Source organism: Bison bison, unplaced genomic scaffold (genome assembly GCF_000754665.1).
Source record: "Bison bison bison isolate TAMUID 2011002044 unplaced genomic scaffold, Bison_UMD1.0 scf7180017864056, whole genome shotgun sequence".
NCBI lineage: Eukaryota > Metazoa > Chordata > Mammalia > Artiodactyla > Bovidae > Bison > Bison bison.
In genome coordinates, this window is record NW_011494628.1 from 322217 (window position 1) to 328131 (window position 5915).

At 47.3% G+C, this 5915-nt stretch overlaps 1 non-coding gene across 1 annotated transcript; it reads left to right on the plus strand.

Annotated features, from left to right (window-relative positions):
- Positions 1 to 2147: 2147 nt before the first annotated feature.
- TRNAG-CCC lies at positions 2148 to 2220 on the plus strand. The gene has a single exon. It is a non-coding gene; the product is annotated as a tRNA-Gly (tRNA).
- Positions 2221 to 5915: the final 3695 nt, after the last annotated feature.

Below are 5915 nucleotides of genomic sequence, written 5' to 3' on the forward strand. Positions count from 1 at the left end.
AGCATGCCTTTTCAGATGCTCTCTATATCCACACGTAGGCATATTCACGTGTTGTGCTTCCAAATGTAGTGTCAGCTTTGACCTAAGCATCCTTCCTTGGCTTTGATCGCTTACAGTTAACAAGAAGAAAGAACCGATGTCCTGGGTCAGAAGAGATAGGAATCCTGGAGAGAAAGACGAATCAAGAGAGGACAGCTGTGATCTCAGAGAAGGGAGCATGGCCTGGTAATTCTGCCTTAGGCTGTGTGCACAAACTTGCCCAGAATAGTCAGAGTGAGGGAACCGAGGGGCAGCGGTCCCCAGCTGGGGACCTGGGACCCTTTTATGGTCCATGATGCCTGGAGCGCCGTCACGTCCCTTGGCTTAAGGGTGGGCAGCTGAACAGTGGAGTCTGAATGACCTAGGCACAAAGAGGACAAAGCCGGGCAAAGACGCTGGTTTTAGGAGCAAAGCTCTCAAGAGGCTGCGTGTGCAGACAGCTCATGCCTGAGATGAGGCGGTTTCTGCAGGGGCCTTGGGTTGGGTGACTCACTAATGAGGGTCAGCGTGGATGACATAGGAGGGGTGAAGCCGTGGACTTATAGCCCAACCTAAAGACGGGTCCCCCTTCACCCCATGGGCAGCAGTGGGAGGTGTATCAGATCTCAGGGAGCCTGCCACTCTGTATCTGCCCTGAGGGACAAAACACCTCCTCCTCGGACTTCTCAGGAATGGGACTCTCTCGAAGCAAGACCAGGAAGCTGTGACAGCCGACCTGTCAACCCGCCCAGCTTGCTAACAGGGACCTCTGCTCCCCAGATGGTGACCACCTCCTGTCTCTTGGTGTTTCCAAGGTCATCTTTGCAAGCCTGTTGCCTTTCTCTCACTTCTTAACGTATCTAAACCGGAAGCTCTTGGTGGAGATTTTTTTTTTTCTCATATAGCCTAAGTCTTTATTGAATTTGTTGCAATATTGCTTCTGCTGTTTTATGTTCTGTTTTTTTGTCCAGGAGGCATTTGGGATCTTAGCTACCTAAGCAGGGATCAAACCCACACCCTCTGCATTGGAAGGTGAACTCTTATCCCACCGGACCAGCAAGGAAGTCCCTCATATAGCCTTTTTAAACTGGGTGTAATAATCCACATGCCATAAAATTTGCCCTTTTCAAGTGTACAATCTGATGGCCTCGGGGCAGACTGCCTCCTCCAGTGCCTCCTCTGGGTGCCTCTGGCTAGGCTCTGCAGAAGCTGTTTTGGGGAGCAGCTTCTTCTTGTATGTGCCCCCTGCCCTCCAGCAGGGATGAGCTGGAGGAAAGCAGGTCTGGCTCCCCCTGTGCCTGCCCCCTCCGGCCGTGGACCTGCCTTGACCGGGGCCTTGCAGGTCCACCGGCTCCCCGTTTGCTGTGAGCACAGGCTCGGATGTCAGGCAGAGAGAGAGGTCACTTAGGTAGACTCTATTGATTTTTGCCATCTTCTCGTTCCTCTGACTGTCCCCTTTCCCCTGGAGGAACAGTTAGGAAATAGCTAACAATCCTTGCAGCCAAACAAAGTTTCTGATTTTACTGCATTCCTAAAACAGTGGAAAAGAAATCAAGAACCGGGCCTCAAAAGGATCCCGTAGAAGCAAATTACATTCCTATTTGATGGTGAAGTGGCTGGCAGTCCATGCCTGCGGTATCTGATGTTCCCTGAGAAGGATATTGCTTGACAGTTGGAAAATAGGCTGGCCTGCACACATATCTTTCTCCTTGAGACCAATTAGAAAGCTCTGGAAACCTGGTTAAGGAAGGAATATCTGGTATTTAGTTCTGTGCACAAAATGATAACCCAACAACCAGAGGTAACTGTGGGTACACGTATTTTCTGAGAATGCAATAAACTGAATGCAATAAACTGAACTCCAAATTTACAAAACATCATCAAGTAAAGCATAGTTATTGGCGTTCCAAAACCATTCGGCATTTTTATCCTGGTGATATTTTGTTTTATGGGATGAGGCTGACAATAAACAGGTCAGAGACTGTAGACACCTCCATGCTAAAAATTCTTAGATTCATATGTGAATGCCTCAGAATGTAGAGTAAGACATACCTTCAGAAACTAAAGACCTTCAGGGTCGTGTGATTGCGTGTTTAAAATGTTTTTTAAACTGATGTTGTTGGGGGCCTTCCCTGGTGGTCCAGTGGCTAAGACTCTGAGCTCCCAATGCAGGGGGCCCAGGTTCAATCCCTGGTCAGGGAACTAGATCTCACATATTGCAACTAAGAGTTCACGTGCCACAACTAAAGATCCTGCATTCTGCAACTAAGACCAAATAAATAATTTTTTAAAAATTGATGTTGTTGGAAATTTCCCCCATAAAAGGTAATGAAAGTGATAGCTGGTAGAGTTCTAATAAAGCTGAGAGCTTAAGAAAGATGTTGAATTAGCCTTACTAGTCTTAGACAGCTGCTTATCTACCCTGGAAAGGTGAAAAAAACGACCAGCCTCATGAACCAAGGCAATAGTGTGAATCCACATTCCCTGGGACCTTGGTAAAAATACAGAGGCCCAAACATCAGCAATGGCAACAACAGGAATACAGAGGCTCAGGTCCCAGGCATCAAGCTTAGTCAGCAGATGTGTGTGTGTGTGTGTGTGTGAGTGTGTGTGTGCTCAGTCATGTCTGACTCTTTGCAACCCTATGGACTGTAGCCCACCAGGCTCCTCTGTCCATGGGATTCTGCAGGCAAGGATACTGGAGTGGGGTGCCATTTCCTCCTACAGGGGATCTTCCTGACCCAGGGATTGAACCCACATCTTATCTTCATGGGATCTAAAATCTAAACAAATTCCCTTGAATATTCTGAAGCACACTAATATTTGAGAAACCTTTTGAATTTTAAAATCAAGTAGACAATTGAGATTCAAAGGCCATCATCCTGTGACCTTGAGCAAGCTTGTCTCTAAAACTTAGTTCTCTCGTTTCACTTACTCCCTGGGCTGTTGAGAGGACTAAGTTAATGGGCTGTTTGTCTCAGGGCTGGCCATCTGGGTGCATGCTAAGTCACTTCAGTCATGTCCAACTCTTTGCAACCCCATGAACTGTAGCCTGCCAGGCTCCTCGTCCATGGGATTCTCCAGGCAAGAATACTGGAGTGGGTTGCCATGCCCTCCTCCAGGGATCTTCCCAACCCAGGGATGGAATCCACATCTCTTACGTCTCCTGCACTGGCAGGCGGGTTCTTTACCACTAGTGCCACCTGGGAAGCCTAGAGGATGATTAATTAATGTTACTTCCCTCATGAGGTTGCTAGGACTGCCATAGCGAATTACTATGGACAGGGCGGCCTAAACATCAGACATTTATTTTCTTACAGTTCTGCAGCCTGGAAGTCCAAGGTCAAGGTGTCAGCAGGGCTGGTTCTCCTGAGGCCTCTCCCCTCGGCTTGCAGCTGGCCGTCTTCTTGCCAGGTCCTCACATGGCCGCTTCTCTGCATGAGTGGCCCCATATTTCTTTCTCTTCTGATCAGGTCATTGGTCTTATTGGATTAGGGCCCCACCATGATGACTTCACTTAACCTTAATCCTCTCCTTAAAGCCCTTCCCTCTGAACACAGCCACACTAGGGAGTTAGAGCTTCAATATGTGAGTTTTGGTGGAGACATGACTCAGTCATAGCACTCCCCTTCCCTTCATCATTTGCCTTAGTTTGCATCTGAATCATCTGTAACTCAAAAGGACTGGTTTACAATACCAGTAAGTCCCCCACATACAAATCTTCAAGGTTTGAACTTGCAAAGATGCAAACGTGCTTGCCAGCCCCTGTACACCAGCTACTGTACTACTGTACTCCAAGGTACTGTAAGATTAAAAATGTTTTCTTTATTTTGGTGTTTGGTTTTTTTTACGTTCCCATTATTTGTGTGAAAAGTATCATAAACCTATTATAGGACAGTACTTATACAGCTGATAGTGTTAGTTGAGTACTTTGGACTTTGAGTACTTTGAGTACTTTGATGGACTTCCAAACCGGACTTCCGCACACTTTCAGAAGGGAGCTTGTTCGTACGTACAGGACTTACTGTACTCCTCTGATGAAAGCGCTGGCTGAAGGTGAGGTGAGGATAGGGTGCAGGCATTTTGCTGGAGACACGTGCTTCTTGGGAACCCTGTCCCCAGAACCCTGGTCCAAGATGATAGCAGAGACTCACTACTATTCTTAGCTAAAGGACCCAATGACTCTCACTAGTTCAGTTTCGTTTTTTTTTTTTTTTTTTTTTTTAATGACTTAGGTTGAGAAGTCACGGAATCCCTTGTGTCTAAATTCTGAGTCCTCGAATTTCCAAACTGTGAAGGGCTTTCTTTTTCTTCTAAAGATAGATCACAGCAGAGAAAAAGAAAAGTCTCTTCAGATTTCAAACATAGAAAGTGTAACTCAGTGATATATTATTTCCTGTCAGAGCGGTTATTTGCACCTATATTTAGAGTCCATAATACTCAGTTTCAGATGTGTAAGGCTTCGTTCCACGCTGCCTCGCCCTTCGCTGCTGCTCACGTGTCTCCTTCGTGGCTGCACCCAGAGCTCTGCAGAGGCCAGCCACATTGTGACAGAACCTGTGATGTGAACTTGATTTGTTCTGATGTTATACAGGGGCACCTGGCCGCCTCCGATCCATCTCCGATGTAACTGGCAACGCACCAAAGTGACTCAACCTGTGAATCACTCAAAACCAAGCTCAAAACCTGCAGGCCCTGCACCGTTCCCTTATTCACACTAGAATTAACATTTTTGACTTAGACTATGAATTTTACCTCTTTCCCAATCATGTCCCTTGGCTCTCCATTGTTTTTTTTCCCCCGTGAAACTGAAGCAGCCTTCTAAAAGTATACGCATTTATTGTATATCTTCCTCTACCCGATTTAATGTGTGCCACTGATTCCACTGAATTGTGAAGGACAAATTGAATGGAGAAGCCTGGAAGTAGGTATGTATTTATAAGAAAGTCCTGACTATTTTTCTTTGGTAACTTGATCAGAGAGGAAGCCTCCGTGTGGGGGCACTTCTGGTGTATTCGTTTTTAATATGTATATAATTTATTTATTGGCTGTGCTGTGTCTTCACTGCTCACAGGTTTTTCTCTATTTGCAGCAAGCAGGAACTACTCTCTAGTCGCGGTGCCCGGGCTCCTCTTTGTTGGCTCCTCTTTGCGGAGAACAGGCTCTAGGGTGCGCGGGCTTCAGTAGCTGCAGTTCCCAGGCTCGAGAGTTCAGGCTCAGTAGTTGTAGCACGCGGGCTTAGTTGCTCTGAGACATGTGGAATCGTCCCAGATAAGGGATGGAATCCAAGTCTCCTGCCTGGGAAGCCCCTCTTGGGTGTTATTGTGCGTTATTGTCAGGACCATCCTGACCACCCCAGTGGGCCGAGGCAGCCCCAAAACTCTCACTCTTCACCTTATTTATTGTTTGCCCCGCACTTGGAAAAGGTGCCCTATGGTTCAATTCTAAAATGTCAAAGCCCAGAGAGATCTTAGCCTCTCTCTCTTCCTCATTCTAATTAGCCAACGTTAAGCCACATAGTTGTCCAGGCAAAGTGAGTTTTCCTGGGCCTGGGCTCAGCCACGTGACTTGCCTTGGCCAATTGTATGTTGACAGAAGCGGTACAAGGAGAAACCTTAAAAAGTGCTGGTGCCGTGCGGCCAGCTGCCTTGCACTTCTGCCGTTGCTGGGAGAGGACGTGTCTGGCCAGCAGCGGGAACCAGGACGAGGAAAAGACACGCTTCATCTTAGCTAGGCGTCCTCTGCCAAGCCTAGAGCAGCGCTCGCCAGCTGCTCCTGGGAAGGGATCAGTTTTTCAAACATGTTATTTTGCTGTTCCTGCAGTTATCTGCAGTGCTTCACACCTTCAGAGCGCTCAGGTGAAGTCACCTGCACTCACTGTGGGACTGGGCTGCTGT